Source organism: Protopterus annectens, chromosome 8.part0 (genome assembly GCF_019279795.1).
Source record: "Protopterus annectens isolate FY-2018-M chromosome 8.part0, PAN1.0, whole genome shotgun sequence".
In the NCBI taxonomy this organism is placed as follows: Eukaryota; Metazoa; Chordata; order Ceratodontiformes; family Protopteridae; genus Protopterus; species Protopterus annectens.
In genome coordinates this window covers 760,151,840-760,173,733 of record NC_056741.1, presented here as the reverse complement: position 1 = coordinate 760,173,733, position 21,894 = coordinate 760,151,840, and positions in this window count along the sequence as shown.

The window sequence follows — 21,894 nt, the reverse complement described above, 5'->3', positions numbered from 1 at the left end:
TACCATCAAAATATCTAAGGCAAAAATTTTTAAGCAAAAGACTGAACTAGAATGTTGAAAACAAAAACAACATCTAGCCTAAATGTCAAACATCTGGTTTTGAAAAGCCACATGTCTGTTTACGTTTTAGCAGATGGCAGGCCCCCTGCACCCCCTCCCCCCATACTCCCTGCAAATTATATATACGAACTCCGAGATCGCACTACAGTGAGGAAAAGGGTAAATTATCTGATCCTTGCTCTACCATGATCTCCATTCACAATGCCAAACTCATAACAACGAATCAAGTTTTACTTTCATTATTATGATTTCATATTATTCCAGTTCGGCATTGTGAAACTTTGAAAACATACTTTCAACCATATGCTGTTCGAGAATGAGCCTTCAAAATTTTGATGGCAAACCATATAAATGTGAATATATATATATATATATATATATATGGGTCTACTTTAAAAGACGATTCTCCGACCGAAGACCAAACGACCGACAGGTAAGTTTAGCGAAAGGGTGATTCGCCGACTGCCGAAAGACCGACAAGGGTAATGTGTGGTAAGTGCGACAGTGATGGAGTTAGGAGCGGTCAGGTAAGTGTGTGATATTGTGGGATTTTGGGTTAGGCTGTGGGAAAGGTGAGTGTGTGTTAGTGTCGGAGTTAGGGTTCGGGTAAGGTAAGTGTGTGATAGTGAGGGACTGTAGTTTAGGGACGGGCTAAGTGAGTTAGGTTTAGAGTGCGGGTAGGGTGTGTGTGCGATAGTGACGGGCTTTATGTTTTTGGGTGGGTTAAGTGAGTTAGGGTTAGGGTGCAGGTAGGTGAAGTGTGCGATAGTGTCGGACCTTGGGGTTAGGGGTGGGTTAAGTGAGTTAGGGTTAGGGTGCAGGTAAGTGAAGTGTGCGATAGTGTCGGACCTTGGGGTTAGGGGTGGGTTAAGTGAGTTAGGGTTAGGGTGCAGGTAGGGTGACTGTGCGATAGTGTCGGACCTTAGGGTTAGGGTTTGGGTTAGGGCTAGTGTCTATGATATGTAGTGTGATGTGTTGTTTACGCTCGGTGTGTCGGTGTGTCGGTGTAATGGTGTTCGGTGTTTTGCGTTGTCGGTTTTTTGTGTTTTCGGTTATCTGGTCTCGGTGATTTGTGTGTCGGCGAACTGGCGTGTCGGTCTTTCAAAGTAGACCCATATATATATATATATATATTAACAACTCAGCCAGGCAAAATGGCAGAAAACTTTTCAGATAGTATAAGCAAATCGATGTATGTGCAGTATATATGTGCAATAACAGAAACCAGGTTTAAGGCTCCAGAGAGCACCCCAGCACTACCAGGCTGCAACTCATACCATATATTTTGGCCACAGAACCCGGACCAAAATACAAAAGGTGGGGGCGTATCAATATTCATCAAGGATACCCAAACCTCCAGGTTAGTGACACAGCACAATGCTTCAGAGATCATCCACGTGCAACTAACAACGGGCAAAACTGCAATTCAAATCACAGATCACCCACTATGTCCCAGGATCCCCATTCCACATTTCTGGAAACACTGGGAAACATAAAGGTCCTACCAAACACCCTAATACTGGGTGATTTCAATTATCCAAACATTAACTGGGAGAACTACTCAAGTACTAACTCTCTTGCCCAACATTTCCTAGAATTTATAAACTCAAATGCCCTGGATCAACTGGTCAACACTCCCACCAGATGTGACAACATATTGGATTTGGTCATCACCAACATGGGCGACCGGTGCTCCACACTGGAGGTCAATCCCTCGCTAGTTAGATCTGACCATAAACAAATCACTCTGGATATCCAAATTCTGCCCCCACCCCTGGTCAAGGAAACCACCGTGAAAAACTTTTCAAAAGCAAACTTCACGTTACTTAAGACCGAGGTGGAAAGTTTCAAAGCCCCCATGCCAAATGATAATGCTGTCCAAGCTGCAAAATCCTTTACTAATGCATTCTATGGACACCTACAAGAAAGCATGGATCCTACTATCCCAAGCAAAACCAAGACTCACTCCTCCAAGAAAAGGAAACCAGTCTTGTGGACCCCTACCATAAACAAGCTATACAATAGAAGGAGGAAACTAGTACAGAAAAGAGTAAAATCCCAAGAAGGGAAGACATCCCTGATCAGTATCAGCAAGAAACTATGATTCCTCATAAAATTATCCAAGGCGAGCTTTGAAAGAAAAATTGTCAAGGACTCCAAAAATAACCACAAGGCATTCTTTAGCTATGTCAAGAATCTAAGTGGCAATGCTCAGATCTGCAAACAACCAAAGGCTCCGCAAGGATGGCATGCAGGGTCAAGCCAACAATGTAAACCACCAACGACCAGCAAAAAATGATAGTGAACATGCAGTAATGAAGAAATAAGAAGAAATAAGAAGTGGCCTCTATACTCTTTTTGCCTTATTTTGTGATATATTATATGATCAGTACTTGGTTCATTATTATTCAGTTCTTTTGAACTTGTGGTTATCACCCTTCAAAATATATATATACTAGTGGTATATATTTTCTGCTTTTTTACACTATGATATGCATTCACAAATAGTGACTATGGTATTGGTCTATTACCTTGTAATATGTATGTCTTATAATGGCTTACTTCCAGAGCTTTGATTTTTATCTTTAAAAATATGACTTAATATTTCCACCTCTGGCATTTTTGTGTCATTGGTCATATGCTTTAATCAAGAATGGAACATGCACTTTGTTACTCCAGCCACTGAGTGGTGCTGTAATATTGCTTCCAGGTAATCAGAGACTAGTATAAATGCAGGCTGCTTTATTTCATTCAAAAAAACTTTATTGTATTCATTGATAAAGGCTGAATAGCCAAAACTGGTCTGGATTTGAAGGAATTATAAATAAATAATCATTATTTCTTCATTACTGCGTGTTCACTATCGTTTTTTGCTGGTCGTTAATGCTTAGATCTGCTCAGAGTTAGTGCAAAATGGCACAAAATACACTGAGCCAACCAATATTGCCAACATCCTGGCAGACAGGTTCAGTGCAAACTTCACCCCCCTCTCACCCCAAAAAGGGCCCATAACCATACCAGAAGAATGTAGAGCCTCTGAAATTACAGACACTCAGGTTAAAACAGCCCTCTCCAAAGCCAAAAACACAGCATCAATGGGACTGGACGGTGTCCCAGGCTGCGTCCTACACTAGCTCAAAGATGAACTAACCCCTCACCTAAACACACTGTTCAAATTCAGCCTCTCCATAGGGTACGTACCCATAGAGTGGCGCACAGCAATAGTTATTCTGCTCTACAAAGGTGAAGCCACAACAGACCCCAGGAACTATCACCCTATAAGCCTGACTAGCTTGGTCTGCAAGACTTTGGAGTGCATCATCATGGAACTCATTAGCAGAGACATTGGGAACCTCCAAACACTGGACCCTACCCAGTTAGGCATGTTAAGGGCAGATCATGCCTCCTAAACCTTGTGGACTTCTTTGAGACAGTTAACATGGCTATAGATAAGGGAAAGGTGGTACACACAGCCTACCTAGACCTTGCAAAGGCCTTCAACACCATTCCCTAATTCTGGTATTATAGAGAAGCTCACCAGCCTGAACATAAACCCCTACATCACAAGATGGGTTGCCAACTGGCTCACAGACAGAATCACATGGTGAGAGTTGTGGGAGCTAGGTCCGACTCTAAACTGGTTACAAGTGGCATTCCCCAGGGTTCAGTACTAGGAACCCTCCTGTTCGGCATATACTTCTCAGAGGTACAGGCAAGCACAGGAGGACTATGGCTGTCCAAGTTCACAGACAACTGCAAACTAGGGGCTATAATTGCTCTCCGGCTGACACAGACATCTTCCAAAAGGGTCTCACTGAGATGGATACCTGGTGTCAAAATCATGGCCTCAAGCTAAATGCCAAAAAGTGCATCGTCATCCCCTTTGGAAAAAAACAAAGTACCCATAAAACTACCACATAGGTGGTAGTCCCCTAAATATGGAAGATGTAATAAGGGATCTGGGGACCCAAGTAGATAGTAATCTCTCCTTTGATAATCACATTGCCAAAGTGGTTAGAAAATCCTTCTATGTGGCCCACCTAATCACAAAAGGGTTCGCATCCAGATTAAAAGAGGTCATTGTGCCCCTCTACTCATCACGCATCAGACCAATCATAGAGTACAATGCCCCTTTTGGGATGTACCTTACAAGACACCTGCAACAGCTGAAAAGACCACAGAAGTACCTCACCAAGAGGATCACTGGCCTCAAACAGATGCCTTATGCAACTCGACTGAAGAAACTCCAGCGGTACTCCATTGCATACTGCCTACTCAGAGGTGATCTCTGCCTGACATACAAGGCCATGTCCAACCCAGAATTGATGGACATGCTCTACCTAAAGAAAACCATATCCCCTCAAGCCACACAGTCTAGGGATCTAAACCTCACCACAGCAATAAATCGGACTTGCTGGAGGGATAGATTCCTGTCCCAGAGACTTCCCATGCTTTGGAACAAGATTCCAATCTACATTAGGCAGAGCTCCTCACTAACACTATTCAAAAGAAACCTTGATGAGTTGATGGGAAACAGAAAGATTACCCCGGGGATCACTTCAGTCAGTCTGCTGGACAGAGGCACAGGAAACTAATCTAAGGGGGCAGCGAAAGCCTACATATTCTGGCTAGGCTTATAAATGCCTTCAGGCAGATATTCTAGTACCTACCTATGAACCTAATCTACCCTCTAAACTCTCTGGGTTTCCTGTCTAGGCCCCATGTAGCCAGTAAGGCTTCCTGCCTAGTAAGAACCTATGAACCTATTAACTCTATTCAAAACTGGTTTTAAGATATTGTACAAAAATGGCTTTACCCCTATTAATATGTATTATTAAGTAAAATTACAGGATGCACTGGTGAGTCCAAAAAATTAGTTATAAAATTTTGCAGCAGCATAAAAGTCTGCATTCCGAAGGTACATCATCAGCAATTTGACTATATCTTGGTTGCTAAAAATGTTTGCTTCCCATTTTAACACAACTTTACTTTCCTAGTTCTATGAAGCAAGTGTGGGCAGTTAATAAGAATACTCAGCATCACAGTTAAATGTTTTTCCTAAATATCTAAATAATGTTCTCTATTCACTATATTACCCATTTTGTTTGAAACAGAGCAAATGTATTCATAACTTGCTCTCTTTAACACCTGAGGTTTCTGATGTTGCAGGTCAAACAGGTTATAATCACAAGGGATTTTTTTATAATTCAAAAAAATCTTTTGGCCTCATTTAACAAAATATGTTGGAACTTCTAACAATGTAATTCTGAAGCAGATAAACAAATTTATTTTTTTACATATCGATAAGACTCAGAAAATGATAATAACTAGGACATAAATTATTTTACCCTCTGTTGTATCACTGTTTCATTTTCATGAGCAAGTATGTTATTATAGTCATAAATTGATAAAAACAACAATTCATCGCCATCATCATCATTTGAAACACAGTCTATGTTCAACTGAAATCAGGTAGGTGTAGACAGATCAACATGAAAGAATGATAATATATTTTAATTTAATATTATATATAAACAGAGATAAGACTAGCTATTCTTGAACCTGGTCTGTCCCCTGATCTGGTGCCTACCCCTCCACTATAAGTTGAGGAGCCAAAAAAAAAAAAACTTCTGCCTCCTTTTAAACTGTAGCAAACTGCTTGAAACCAACTGCTACAGTTCATACTTTACACAGAGCTCTGCAGTGCTTCACTTCTGATGGCAAGTGCAATCCCAGCATTCATTTCTGAATGCTGGTAATGTACTGAAGACAAGGAGAGCTACAGTGATTGAATTCTTACTGCAAATGCAATAGCTGGATCCAGCACAAGGTTACCTCGGCAGCTTCCTGGTGGTTGGGGGGGGGGGTTGCTTACATTAATCATTTTAAAAAAAAGTCCAAGTTAGGCTTTGTAAAAAACAAAAACTTCACACTCGACACTAATTAAAAAAAGTTCAAGCTGGGTGCTTAAAAAAAGACAAAAATCAAAACCAATTCCTCTGGAAGCAGTCTCTTTCATTAGTTCTGCATGAAGTTTGTAATGTAGAGCCAATAAGAGACTCCGAGTAATTGGTGCAAGTTTTGAAATCTCAGAGAAAGTGGGGACATGCTGTTTGATTTTGAACAAACCAGTCAGTCAAGGCAAGGCAGTAGCACTTGCAACATCAGTGATTGCAGACAAGTGTGTGTGTGTGTGTGTGTGTGTGTGTGTGTGTGTGTGTGTGTGTGTGTGTGTGTGTGTGTGTGTGTGTGTGTGTGTGAGAGAAAGCATGTTCATTAGAAATTATTTCCAGCTTAGGAAAGTGAGAAAACAACTTTCACTGACAGTAGAGTAGCTTGAAAAATGTTTGATTTCATGAATGTTGCTTCTATGGCATCCCATGAAATCTGAAAAATCTACTAAAGCAGTTGTATAGTCTTGAAATATCTAAACTGTAAAACAAATGGAGATATATTATAGAAGTGGAATGTGAACAGTGCATCATTTTTCCATTACTTCTGATGGGGTCATCATTTCACAACTTATTAGTGGATCATGGTGTCCATCATTTGCAATATTACGGCAAACACCATCTTCTGGGGTAAGCCTCCAAACAGCCCACATTTAATTAGCACAAGGCCAAGTTTATTTAAGTATATGGTTTTCTTTAGCTGCCTTTTTTGTTTTACTACCAAAAGACTATGTGAGTTTTCACAATATTATATACTGTGGTTCAGTTTGCTTCAGGACAAAGCTTATGGTTGCTGGCTGAGTTATAGGGAGAAAATTTGTTAGATGAAGCTGAGTCTGAGATGATAAGAATGAGAATGCTCCTTGTCACTGCAAAGTTATGCAGAAGGATGTTAGCACTGACAATGTGGCTCATATAATTACAATTCATTTTTAGCAAAGGGTGAGTATAACAACATGTCAGTCATGGGCTTTGTATGTCATAATAATTTTAATTTAGGCTCCAAGGTTTTCAATGAGCCATATTTCTGTCTTGTTAACTGTCTTCACTGTCTAGTACCATGAGTGCTTTTACTATATCAGAACACTGAGATTTCAATACTGATATATTTCCTTTAATTGTAAGTAATAAAAAAATTGCTCAAGATCAAACCCTGCACCTTATGTACTGGAAACCAGTCTTAATCCACCTCACCAGCTACCAGACCTATTAACTTTGCTAAATCACTGAAAATTACAGTCTGTTAGTGTCAATTATGGTGTAAACTAAGGAAATTGTAATAAAAAGGATAATCATGTTGGGCCATGTTATTTGGATGTAAGCCTTGGTTTCCTTCTTCTGCTGAATGTTGACATTGTTTATTTAGTTGTGAATAAATCTGATAGTATGAAGCTATATGTTTAATGTTAGTAATTTTAACTATGAATTCATTTTAACTTGGCTTGCTTTTTTTTTTTCAGGCACACAGGTATAAATAACACTGTTGTGCAGATAACTAAAATTATGAGCTGTTAAAGAGCTGCTTCCAGTAGTACATGGTTTGATTCCCTCAGCCTTTTTGTCTTCTGTGTGATTCTGCCAAGTTACTTCACCAGACAATATTTCCAAGCTGCTCCTGAAAAGGGACACTTGTATCCAGTGGTCTGTTCCAGACTGTTAGCAAATGTGTTTCACATTTGTCTTTTGAATTCCTGCATCCTCCACTTGGGCGCTAATTAGTACTTCACTCCATTCCAGTTAAGTATGAATCCTACCATCTCTCTTGTAGTTTAATGTTGTTGTCTTTCGTCTTTTCCTGGTTAGGGGTCGCCACAGCGGAACTCCGGTCCGCTAATGATTGGCAGTAGATTTTCATGGTGTCGAGTTGCCAGCTCAATGCCCAACCTTCAACAAAGACACGCCCATTCACGAATGTCTTTCGGAACGCCACTCGACCCACGGGGAGGACATGTAGACTCCACACAGAAGGCCCTCCCCGAACTCCAGCCGAGAATCGAACGGGAGAACCTCTTGCTGTGAGGCAACAACGCTAACATTGCCTAGTTTAATGTGTTCCCATATTTATTTTCACTAAATCTGAGTTTCAACAGAAGATACATTTGCTTTTTCTCATGCTTAGTCACTTTTCAATGTGAGATTTTTTCAATGGCTCTCAGTATTTTTTTTCTGTAAAATAAATGCATTTTAAATAAAATCCAAATGTAAGTGATACCCATTTGCCACTGATGAACCTGGAGGTGTACACTGTTGGAATGCAACATTATTAACCATCCAAGTAGGTCAAGGTCAGGCCTGTACTGAGGGATGCTGGAGGGAATAACTATTTTAATCATAGAGAAGTAGGGAGGTCAAAAATGAGATATAGTTGTCCTGCAAGCATTTAACCCCCCCCCTCCAAAAAATAAAGCAGTATGTTATTTGCAGTAATACTTCTGATTTCTGTATGACTTGTAGGTTGTTGAACAAAAGCTGCTGCTTGTTTTGATTTATTCGTTGCAGTAAATAATGAATTAATTCATTAATCATTTGGGTTGTGTAATACAGTCCAAACATGTTGCATTTTCATAGTCTTAACATGTTGCATTTTAGTAATGCTTTGCAGTACCTTCTTTGCAGTCTCTAGAAACTGCAAAGAGGTTGACATTTGCCAGATTATATAGTCTGCATTATGTTTGGCATGATCAGAACAGTCTGATCTTCAAAATCCATTCTGTAGTCGTTGCTGATTTTTATTGTGATACAGTCTTCTCAACAAGCTCACACTGTAAAGAATTTCTGCATTTAGTTAAAAACTGTTATTCTGGCAGTTGGTGCAGAGGATTAAAGTTCTCTTTTGTTAATGAGCTGCTTCCTGTGGCAAGGGTGCAGGGTATCAACCTTTCCACCTTTATGTACCTGATGTGCGATACTGAGTCACTTAACCAGACAGTGTTTTGGAGCAATTGGGAATTTGGGCTAGGTAAAGGTATTCAGGACTGCATGCCTAGTAGCTATGAGTCTGTTGCCGTTATTTGCCAGCTATTCCCTATTGCATACCTGATCTAGTTCAGGAAATGCTATGGCAATATCACCAGCACACCAACCGTTTAATACAACATGGACAATCTATGCTTCAAGGGCAGCAGTAGATGAGGCACTGAAATACAAAGCTGTTTGCCAACAGTAACCTCTGCATTAGTAATAATCCTGTTTATTGTGGAATTCAGATGACTTACTTCTGCCAAAAGTGTGCACACTGACTTAGCATATGTTGTCAGGTGGTTAATATTTCTTATGCTCTCATAAATAGTCTTGTATTTAAACGTGGTATGATGCCAGTGATCTTCACACAGTTTCATATAGTCCAAAACTAGCATTGAAGCACATGTAATTGTATTTCTTCATAACAAGGGGTGTACAAAGTTAACAAAGCAGCTATATTTGCTGGAAGGGGCTATTTGTAGATAAGAATACCTTGTGCTCATATCTGGTCATTTTCAAACAGACTTTAATCTGGTTTTGCAAGACTAGTGTGTCTATGAATAAAGCTGGAATACTTTTGCTACTGTGTGTTTATGTGAAACAAACAAAATATGTAACTGATCATTATTATTTTTTGACAGAGACATCTGAGAAGGATGCAGTCAACAATGTAGCTATAATTACTAGATTCGGGGGGATGTTTGTGGATAAAAATAACTGACCCTGCTGTGCTAATAAAAGTTGTCATTAGTCCATCTTTGCGGGATTAGTGTACATTTGTGTAAAGCAAATTGGAATACTTTTACTGTGGCCATTTTTATCACAATCCAACATGTGATGTGTTTACACTCGATAAACTGGCTGTAATTGATGATTGCAGGAATTGGTGGATTGTAATGACAGCAGTTTGAGTTGCCTTTTATGATGGAAATGCTCTGAAATGGGTATTTTCATTATTGCTTCACTATTCCTCAGTTAAGCAGTAACTTAAAACAATCAGGAAGGTGAATCAATGAACCCATGCATTTATACATGATTCTAAACTGTGTGTGTGTTGCGTGGGGGTGGGGGTCATGGTTGGAAAACAGCCCAGAGCTCAAGGTGCACTTAATCCACCACTGGTCACATGCATTTTCAATGAATGCAAGTTTCAATTTACTTTCAATGAATGCAAGTTTCAAGGGAAGAAACGTGTACAGTTGCTCATGCTAAGTCAGTTGTTAATGTGAAACTATTTTGTGTAGTAAATAGTTAAAACTGTTTGCGTTCTAAAATTTGAAGTTTTTTAATGAAATCCAAATATCTAATGACTGAAAAAGTAAAGAAGAAAATAGTATCCACTCTGACATGTTTAAACAGAGTTTATGGTAACTGGGAAGAGAAGCCAAGTAATGTAATACTGGTAAGGTTGGGCCATTGGCCCATTACCTTGCCTAGAGCTCCATTTGGCCATGATCCAGCTCTGAAATTTTCAAGCAAACCAGGGGTGTAGCTATGGGAGCGGCCTGTGCTCCTATGTTTGCTAACCTGGTTATGCTTGATTGGGAAGAGAACACTATATTTAACAGTGCCTATTATAAGAATGTCACCTATTATTCCCGTTACCTGGATGACATCTACATTTTATGGAATGGGGATAGTACCTCCTTTTTGGCCTTTTTTACGTTTTTGAACACTAGCAATGATTTTTTTAAAATTCACTTCTCTTACTAGTAGTAACGGTGTACCGTATTTGGATACCTTGATTTCTGCTGACAACAACAGTTTTAAATCTACTATACATAGGAAGGTTACATTTATTAATTCCTACTTAGATTTTCACAGCTATCATCCCATTAGAATGAAAAGAAATATCTTTAAGGGCCAGTGTATTAGGGCTATCAGAATGAATTCCCTTCCAATTATTCTGATATGATGAATGAAATTAAATATATTGCAGCCCTTTTTAGAGATAGGGGATATAAGGTAGATTTAATGAAAGATGTTACTACATATGTTATTAGTCAGTGGGGGATAAAATACACACCAATACTTGGTACAAACAGTAATTGTAACTCAGCAGTCAATATAGGCACTGATCTAAGCGTCACTAATAATCATGCTATTGCTGAATGTTCTAATACAAAAGGAAATAAAAATTTTAATAGAGCATGTATTATTGAATATGGACCATTCAGCCATGTTATTAAAAACATTATGGTTAAAAACTGGCATATACTAACAGATGTACAGGAAATAGCAGATATAGTAGGTCCCAGACCACAATTTGTGTATAAACTGGGTAGGAATTTAAAGAATACTTTAGAAGAGGTTAAAACTGAAATAGGCAATAGTGTGTCAAATACCACAAAATGTGGGACTTGTCACCAATGTTCTTCTATTTATGAGTACAGTAGTGTAATTTTGAACAATATTAATCAGACAAAAAATTATTTTTATAAGGGAAATTGTAGATCTAGTATGTTAGTTTATGTAGCTTTATGCTCGGTTTGTTCTTCTTACTATATAGGTAAGACTGAAAGACAATTTAGGCAGAGGATATATTCACATCTGTACTGTATTAAAAAGAAGGACACTAAAAACACTTTGTCCAAACATATTTTAGAAAATGGAATGGATCATATTTTTAAATTTGCTATTTTAGAGATAGTAAAAAGAAATCCTAGAGGTGGGAATACTAAGAATTTCTTAGCTTATAGGGAACTATGGTGGCAGGTTTTTACTGACGCCACGACACCTCCAGGGATTAATGATTCTTTTTCTATCAAACCCCTGCTATTATTAGATGGATGATGATTGCACATAAAACGCTTTATATAAAGTTTATTTTAATTTTTTATTAGATTGACATGTTAGTGTAACTTTAAGATCAGCTCTGTTTTGGCGCCAAACTGGGTATTTAAACTAAATTTTATAATTAAGTAACTGTTCTGATGAAGCTCGCTATGTCGAGTGATAGCGCTTAACTGTTACAGTATACATTAAAATTACTTGTTTTTACAAGTGGCTTGGTAATTTTATCTTTGGCTTTGAGCTGACTTCACACTGTGAGTGGCAGCGTTTCGCGTTTTGGAGTTGCTGTGGCTTGACTTTTTACGTTTGTTGACCCAATTTGCTTTTTCAGTTGTGGTTATGGATTCCTCTCACAGTTCCACCAGTGGCACCTCACCTGATTATTGCAATGAACTAGCCAGCTTACCAGCCGATGTTTCATCATTGCGTGGGGAGGTAGCTAAAATTGTGGAGATGTTCAGCAAGGGTTTCGGAGCGGGGGAACCGCAGCTTAGTACTTCAGCTAACAAAACTTTTGGTTTGTCTCTCAAACGCGTTCCGTTGAGGGAAGGAACGCCTTGTAAGAGATACAATGGTAATGCGAGTGAAGAAATACCTTCTACCTCATCTCCTGACATACCCAATGGGCAGGAACGAGTTCCTACAGTAGATTGTGGAATAGACTTACCTTGTACAGTCAGTACATTGGATAACAACAGAGCGGATGTTACTGACTTTACTTTTGATTTCTCTTTTGGGAACCTTACCGAGGAAGCGAGGCGTACTGGGACTAAACCTAAAAATACACAAACAGTTCGTACATATGCTCATGTGATGGTGAGCGCAACCAATATCAAGGTACAGTTCCTAATTTAGTGAAAAAATCTAATACATTTAACAACTTTGGGGCTATTAACAAGCAGAATGTCTTACAAGAATTTTTTGGTCATGATTGCAAATTTGATAATGTTCCTGGAGATAATTCTGCTGATTTTCGCCTTGAATGTAAAGGAACTTCAAAGGACATTATTTACCTTTTTGGCAAAAAACTGAACACTATAAATGCTTTGAAATTGGACAATGCCTATTTAAATCATTGTATTTCATTGAATATAGTGCCTATGGGTTTAAGGTTTTTAAACTACCTTTGAGCATAGATTTAAGTACTGAAGTTGAATCTGAGTTTAATTCTTTGTTTGATACATTTGGTGTTGAATTTATGAAATTACTTATTAAGCATAATGATGTTAAGCTATGCAAATTTATAACTGATGTAGAGAAGCTCAACAATGTTATTTTACAGGATTTAGCCTTCGCACAGTGGGAGAAGTTATTTTTTAAACAGTTTGCATTAGCTGATGCCAGAGCAAAAAAGGCTTTTGAACGTAAATGTAAGAAAATACAGAGGGACGAAGATCAGTATAGGAGACATTTAAGCTATAGATGGGGAAGTTCTAAATATAGTGTTGAAACACACTCTCAGGGTAATTATAAACTAGGTAGTGACAATTTTGACAATTTTGAGGAAGATTTTTTTCCATCACCCAGAAAAGTGAATCAAGGGAAATGGAAAAAAGGAGCAAAATGGAGAAAGAAGTAATAAATTTGAGTCCTGAAACTAGCATTTCTAGAGGCACCGTATATGGGACAGAAGATAATGATATTAGTATCATTGACGGTGTGATTTGTGAATATAAGAACTTTAAGATTTTCAATTATAGTAATGTTAAATTAGAAAAGGCTCATTTTAGTCTGCTTTCTAAGGGTATGAAATTTATACCCACTCCTAGTTTTCGTTTAGTCGACAGCATACTGGAATTAAAGCAGTTCACTAGGAAGCTGAACCTAGCTATTATGTTTAACAACAAAGAATGTAACATCTCTGACAAACATCATACATTGAGAAAGAAAAGCTTGTTTATTCCTATTAGTAACCCTAATGTTTTGTCTTATGACAAAAAGGTTGTTAAGGAGATTTATAAAATAAACAACAAAAGTAAAATGTTTAAAGTTCAAAAAAATCTTTCTGATGAGGAACATAGGATTTTAAGTGGTCTCAAATATGATCATGACATTAGAATTATGAAACCCGTTAAGGGGGGTGGCATAGTGTTTTTCGACGCTACTACATACAGTGCCAGTATTCATGATATTTTACATAATTCTGGCAATTATTCAGTGATTTCTTTGAACGAAGTACATATAGCATACAGGAGGATTGATATGTACTTGGAAGAATACTTGTTAGAACAAAGAATATCTGAGGATTTATATGAGTTTATGACAGTCGAATTTCCTACACTAGCGACAATTATAGGTATTCCTAAGGTCCATAAGGACCACATGAATCCCCCGTTTCGTCCAATTATATCTGGGAGCAAGTCCAAGACCTTTCCTATTGGGGTGGTTATAGATACTTTACTGAAACCTATCTATGAGGACTTGCACCACTTGGTGAAGGATTCATGGGAATTTTTAAGAAACTTCCCAGTCAATTTGAATAGTAATGACTTACTTTTTACTTCTATAGATGTAATAGATTTGTTCAGTTGCATCCCAATGGAAGAAGGTCTTGAGGCTTTTACTAGAAGTTTGAGAAAACATACCAAGATGAGTTGGGATAGGATCTCCTTATTGGTCGAATTAATGAGCATTGTTCTAGATAATAATTTTATCTTCTATGAAGGTGTAGCTATGGCCTGTGCTCCCATGTTTGCTAACCTGGTTATGCTTGATTGGGAAGAGAACACTATATTTAACAGTGCCTATTATAAGAATGTCACCTATTATTCCCGTTACCTGGATGACATCTACATTTTATGGAATGGGGATAGTACCTCCTTTTTGGCCTTTTTTACGTTTTTGAACACTAGCAATGATTTTTTAAAATTCACTTCTCTTACTAGTAGTAAAAAACGTGATTTGGATACCTTGATTTCTGCTGACAACAACAGTTTTAAATCTACTATACATAGGAAGGTTACATTTACTAATTCCTACTTAGATTTTCACAGCTATCATCCCATTAGAATGAAAAGAAATATCTTTAAGGGCCAGTGTATTAGGGCTATCAGAATGACTTCCCTTCCAATTATTCTGATATGATGAATGAAATTAAATATATTGCAGCCCTTTTTAGAGATAGGGGATATAAGGTAGATTTAATGAAAGATGTTACTACATATGTTATTAGTCAGTGGGGGATAAAATACACACCAATACTTGGTACAAACAGTAATTGTAACTCAGCAGTCAATATAGGCACTGATCTAAGCGTCACTAATAATCATGCTATTGCTGAATGTTCTAATACAAAAGGAAATAAAAATTTTAATAGAGCATGTATTATTGAATATGGACCATTCAGCCATGTTATTAAAAACATTATGGTTAAAAACTGGCATATACTAACAGATGTACAGGAAATAGCAGATATAGTAGGTCCCAGACCACAATTTGTGTATAAACTGGGTAAGAATTTAAAGAATATTTTAGAAGAGGTTAAAACTGAAATAGGCAATAGTGTGTCAAATACCACAAAATGTTGGACTTGTCACCAATGTTCTTCTATTTATGAGTACAGTAGTGTAATTTTGAACAATATTAATCAGACAAAATTTATTTTTACAAGGGAAATTGTAGATCTAGTATGTTAGTTTATGTAGCTTTATGCTCGGTTTGTTCTTCTTACTATATAGGGGTGACTGAAAGACAATTTAGGCAGAGGATATATTCACATCTGTACTGTATTAAAAAGAAGGACACTAAAAACGCTTTGTCCAAACATATTTTAGAAAATGGAATGGATCATATTTTTAAATTTGCTATTTTAGAGATAGTAAAATGAAATCCTAGAGGTGGGAATACTAAGAATGTCTTAGCTTATAGGAAACTATGGTGGCAGGTTTTTACTGACGCCACGACACCTCCAGGGATTAATGATTCTTTTTCTATCAAACCCCTGCTATTATTAGATGGGTGATGATTGCACATAAAATGCTTTATATAAAGTTTATTTTAATTTTTTATTAGATTGACATGTTAGTGTAACTTTAAGATCAGCTCTGTTTTGGCGCCAAACTGGGTATTTAAACTGAGTTTTATAATTAAGTAACTGTTCTGATGAAGCTCGCTATGTCGACTGTTACAGTATACATTAAAATTACTTGTTTTTACAAGTGGCTTGGTAATTTTATCTTTGGCTTTGAGCTGACTTCACACTGTGAGTGGCAGCGTTTCGCGTTTTGGAGTTGCTGTGGCTTGACTTTTTACGTTTGTTGACCCAATTCGCTTTTTCAGTTATGATCCAGCTCTGTGCAATACCAGCATTCATTTCTGAATGCCAAGATCAATGTGGGGTTACTACCCCCTTTACCCCACACTAGCTACACTTCTCTATATAAGACATAGCAGTTTAGTTTCAAATTCATAAGAAAAAGTATTAAGAAGGAACATATTTGGCTCCTTTATGTAAAAAGATTTCTAGATAAGAAGCAGATTGAGCAGCAAAAATTATTTACAACACACAAAGTGTAAGCATTTGTAAGCCACAGTGCAGTCATATAAAGGGCAAAATAGTACTGTATGCAGCACATACTAATGCGTGCATAATAACATGGAATTGAGGAACCCAAGCAAATAAGCCATATGGAATATGCAAAAGATGGCACCTAAAATGGCAGACTGATTCAGAAACATAAAATGGGCATGCTTCACACCATACACCTCAATAACATGTAGGTCTCTCAGTTATGAAAATATTTACATAAATATGGAAATATGAATAATAACTGGCAAACAAAGCTTAATTTCTCTACTGTAGGATATCCTCGACTAATGTTTAATTTTGTTAATAACTCTTTGCCCTTTCTGATAATACATATTACTACTTGATAAGTTAATTAGTTAAAGAAGCCAGGACCCCCCCCCCAAAAAAAAGTTCTACATGCCACAAGGAGGTATGGGTGTGAATTGAAAGTATCCAAAACAGGTGTTATGGGCCTTTTCAATAGGTGCCAGAGATCTTTACACTCACCTGGCCACCGCAGACTCAGTTAGATGGGTCCTTGGTTTAACATCCTAGCTGATGGACAACACACCCATATGTTGCACCTCAGCATTAGCAATCCATCTACCTCATGTAGGAATAGAACCCACAAATCGTCTGCACTAAAGGAGGGTGTGTTACTTGTCATACTATACACACACACAAACACACACACACACACACACACACACACACACACACACACACACACACACACACACACACACACACACACACACACACACACACATATATATATATATATATATATATATATATATATATATATATATATATATATACTTGCGAGGGTCTGTGTGTATAGTGATTAGTCCTACAACACTAAATAGCTATGCATTGCTTAGTTGATGGTGTTCACCAGTAAGTTCAGTAATAACTCATAGGGTATTGGTTCATAGGTTCATAGGTAGATACTAGGCTATAAGCCCAAGGTCCTAAGTAAGCCTAGCCAACAAGGTTCTCTGGCTTACGCCACCCAAGAAAGTTAATTTCATGTGCCCCTGTCGAGCATAGCCACAGACGTGATCCCCGGGATGTATTTCCTATTTCACATCCACTCATCAAGATTTTTCTTGGAGTGCTAATGAGGAACTTTGATTGACATAGATGGGTAGCTTGTTCTAGAGTATAGGAAGTCTCTGGGACAGGAATCTATCCCTCCAGTATGTCCTGTTTATTGTGGTGACAAGATTTAGGTCCCCAGAGCGTGTAGCTCGGAGGGATTGGGATTTCTTTAGGTGTAGCATGTCCAACAGCTCTGGGTTTAACATAGCTTTATATGTTAGGCAGAGATCTCCTCGGAGTAGGCGATACGCTACAGAGTAAAGCTGGAGTTTTTTGAGAGGTTCAGTGTAGGGCATCTGTATGAGGCCAGTAATCCTCTTTGTGAGGTACTTCTGTGGCCTTTCCAGCTGCTACAGATGTCTTGTGAGGTACATTCCAAAAGGGACGTTGTACTCTATAATGCGTCTAATGAGTGCTGAGTAGAGGCGAACAATGACCTCTTTTTTCCTGGATGAGAGCCCTTTTGTGATGAGGTGTGCCACATAGAAGGATTTCCTGACTACTGTGGTGATGTGATTATCAAAAGAGATACTGTCCACCTGGGTCCCAAGGTCTCTTATCACACATTCGGGATTAAGTAAACTCCCGTTTTTGTGGTAGTTCATGGGTACAGTTTTTACCAAAGGGGATGACAATGCACTTTTTGGCATTCTGCTTGAGGCCATGCCTCTGACACCAGGCATCTGTCTCAGTGAGGCCCTTCTGTAGGATGTCCACATCATTTGAGGACTTGACTATGGTTCCTAGTTTGCAGTCATCTGCGAACTTCGTTAGCCAGAGGTCTTTTGTGTTAGCCTATACTTCAGAGAAGTAGATATCAAACAGGAGAGGTCTCAGGAATGAACCTTGTGGTACTCCACTTGTCACTGGTTTGAAGTCAGATTTGGAGTCTGCAACTTTTACAGTGTGGGTTCTGTCAGTGAACCAGTTGGCAACCCATCTTGTGATGTAGGGATTTATACCTAGTTTAGTGAGTTTAGCTATAATTCCAGAATGGGGGATGGTGTCAAAAGTCTTGGCAAGGTCAACATAGGCTGTATGAACCACCTTAACCTCATCTATGGCTTTGGTGACTGCCTCAAAGAAGTCAATCAGGTTCAGAAGGCATGTCTGTCACAAATCCAAACTGGGTGGGGTCCAGAGTTTGGAGGTTACCAATGTCTTTGTTTATGAGTTCCATGATGATACGTTCCATGGCCTTGCAAACCAGGCTCATCAGGCTAATAGGGTGATAGTTCCCGGGATCAGTGGTGGTTCCCCCTTTGTGGAGTGGGATAACTGTTGCTGTGCTTCATTCAGTGGGCACAAAGCCTGACGTGAGATTATGATTGAACATGGTGCTTAGGTGGGGAGGCAGTTCATTCTGAAGTTCATGTAAAATGCAGCCTGGGATGTTGTCCGGTCCCATGGATGCTGTGTTTTTGGTTTTAGACAGTGTAGCTTTTGCCTGCATAGATGTGATTACAGGGACTCTGCATTCTTCCTGTATATATATGGGCCCTTTTTGGGGTGAGAAGGGGGTAAAGATAGCACTGAACTTATCTGCCAGGATATTGGCAATATCAGTTGGTTCTGTAATTTTCATGCCATTGTGCTGTAACTCAGAGCAGATCTGGGTGTTGCCATTGAGATTCTTGACATAGCTATAGAATGCTTTGTGGTTGCCCTTAGAATCAGTGGTGATTTTGTTTTCATAGCTAGCTTTGGAGGATCTTATAAGGGATCTCTGCTTCTTACTAAGGCTGACCAGGGAGCTCCTCCACTCATGGGATTTTACTCTCTTTTGCATCAGTTTCTTCCTTCTGTTGTAGAGTTTGTTTATGGCAGGGAAACACTAGATTGGCTTCCTTTTTTTGAAGGATAGCGTCTTGGTACTGTTTGGAATAGTACGATCCATGCACTCATGTAAGTGCTTATAGAGTGCATTTTTGTAGGATTCAGCAGTTATAACTGTATTGTCCATCTGCATTGGTGTCATGAAGTTCGCCACTTCTGTCTTAAGAAGCATGAAGTTGGCTTTGGAGAAATTTTTTACCATGGTTTCCTTAATGGTGGGTGGGGGCGGGATGCGGATATCTAGGGTGTTTAGCTTATGGTCGGATCTGACCAATGAGGAGTTGACTTCAGGTGTGGAACATCAGTCACTCATGCTGGTAATGACTAGGTCATGTACAAAATATTCATTCTGCATGTGTTTGTTGACTAAGAATTATCTCTTGTGCTTAAACACCAACAGTCATGCATACATATCACCATCAATCACAAACAACCATGTATTATTATTTTAGTTATGTTACTGTGGCTTTTATTATTTTTAGAAATTAAAAACAACAGTTTATGGATAGTGTTAGACTGGCATGCATGTACTGTGAGTTTTTTTCTAATAGTTTTAGCTTTATAGAAGAGTTTAACAAGATTAATCACAAGAAGAAAAATGTGTTTACAGCATGTATTGTTTAGATAACTTTCAAGTGCCTAGTAGTGACTGAGTTGTAACAGATGACTTTTGCTGTCCTTTATTAAGTCCTAGTAGTGTGAGCTATACAGTAAGACTCCCTGATGAAGATATGAAAGAAATAGGATTTGCAATTTGTTAAGGTGAATATTATTATCACAGAACCAGCATATAATGGCCTGTCCGATTGCCACAGCAAAAGTTTACTATTCTGTTCCGCTTTTGTATAGCTGTGTGTGAGTGAAATCGTGAGGGCTCATTTTCCTTGCAAAACAGTTGTGGCTTTTATTTTATTTCTGTCTGATGCACAGCATTAGATGTCCATGAGTAATACAATTATAATCCCATAGAGAACTCTTTTGGCCAGGTTTCAAATGTCACATCAGTGTATGAGACGTATCAAATCATCGTTCACTCAAGAAATCAAGAACCTTTTGAAATTTTTAAGAAGAAAGAAGTAATTGTATATTAAACTACAAGTTATTGGTTGGATCTAGGCTATAGAGGAAAAAAGACCTGACTACAACCTAGAAAACCTGGGACTGACTAATGACCTGGGCCCTGGGAGAGTGGTACTGAGCAACTGGTATAAGCTTGTTAATACCTGGAGGAGGCAATGGCAGTTTTCACCTGCTGTACATGCAGCAATGGAAAGCAATGAGACCCGAGAAATGAATTTGGTGTCATCAAACCAGATGGAGTATCCCTCTATGAGTATGTAGGTGCATGCACAAGCACATTAGGGGAAGGTATAGTTGGACCCTACTGTGATGTGAGCAGTCATGTCAGCAAATAAGGGTGTGAACTAGGGCTAATCGGGACACTCTCATAGCCTACAATGGGAAATGTTTCAATCACTGGAGTGGGGGTGTTGTGTAGTTCCCAAACCTGGAGACAATTAGGTTCTGCTGCTGAAGCATGGACAACCCTGATCTATGGTGGTGTAATGCTATAACCTCAGGCCATTAGGACAAGGGCACTCTCTGCCTGTGTGACAGGTGGTTGGTGTAGTGCAGGCAAGGGCAGAGAGTCCTTAGTGGCAGCTTGGTCAATAGCCTCCTCTAATCAGCTCTCAGACTCATACAGCTACAGCTACAGTACCCAAGGAACAAACAGGCCTTCGACCAACAGGATGGAGGTTGATGGTTGATATTCACAGAGGAGAAAAACACATAAAACATACAAGTCGTTGAATAACACATTTGTGCAGCTATGTCAGTATTTCCTGTCTCACTGAGTCATTTCTCTAATGCACCCTGAATGAAAAATACTGAGGTTGTACTGTGTCTGGTCCTAACATTCCCTTTTAAAGTACATATTTTATGAAGAAATATTTATTTTAATAATCTGAATTATTTACTTATCTAGTCACCATTGGCCATTGAAGAGCCATATATTCATGAAATGCAAAGATTTCAAATGAGAAATTATTTCACTTAATGAAATAAAATATGAACTTCTTTGTGTGTCTTTCTTTCCTTTTCTGCATTTCTTCAGCCACTTCTGGATTAAGTTACTGTACATTATAATATATCCTGAAAGAGAGACAGGAAGCTTGTTGCATATCACCTATATTAAAAGCACCAGCTGCTCTGTGGTAATACGCTTGCTGATGCAGTAAGTTCTCATCTTAAACAAATACGCTATAGTCAAAAACAGTAGGTTTGTTTTACTAGCTTATGATGTAGCACTGAACACCATACTAAATTACTACAAACAGGAAAATGTTATATATTCAGAGTGTAGTTGCTATGGTGCCCAAATGCTGTTGTGGCAGTGGGCCAAGGGCAATTTTTACTGCCATGTGTGCCTTGGAAGCTGCATTCAAGCTGGTACATGTTTTTCAGGACAGTGAGCTACAATCATGGACTACATATTCTCTGAGAGATGAGGGGGAAGTGCAGGATATTTTGGACAGGGTCTGCATCTGCAGAGAAGCAAATTGCTGTACTGCTGCCATCTTAGTGTTAAGTGTTGATGTTTCTCCCACAATTGTCACCTTGCCAAGTTTTAGAGGTTTTGTACAACATATGCACAGAGCCATGTTTGTGTGTGTGTGTGTG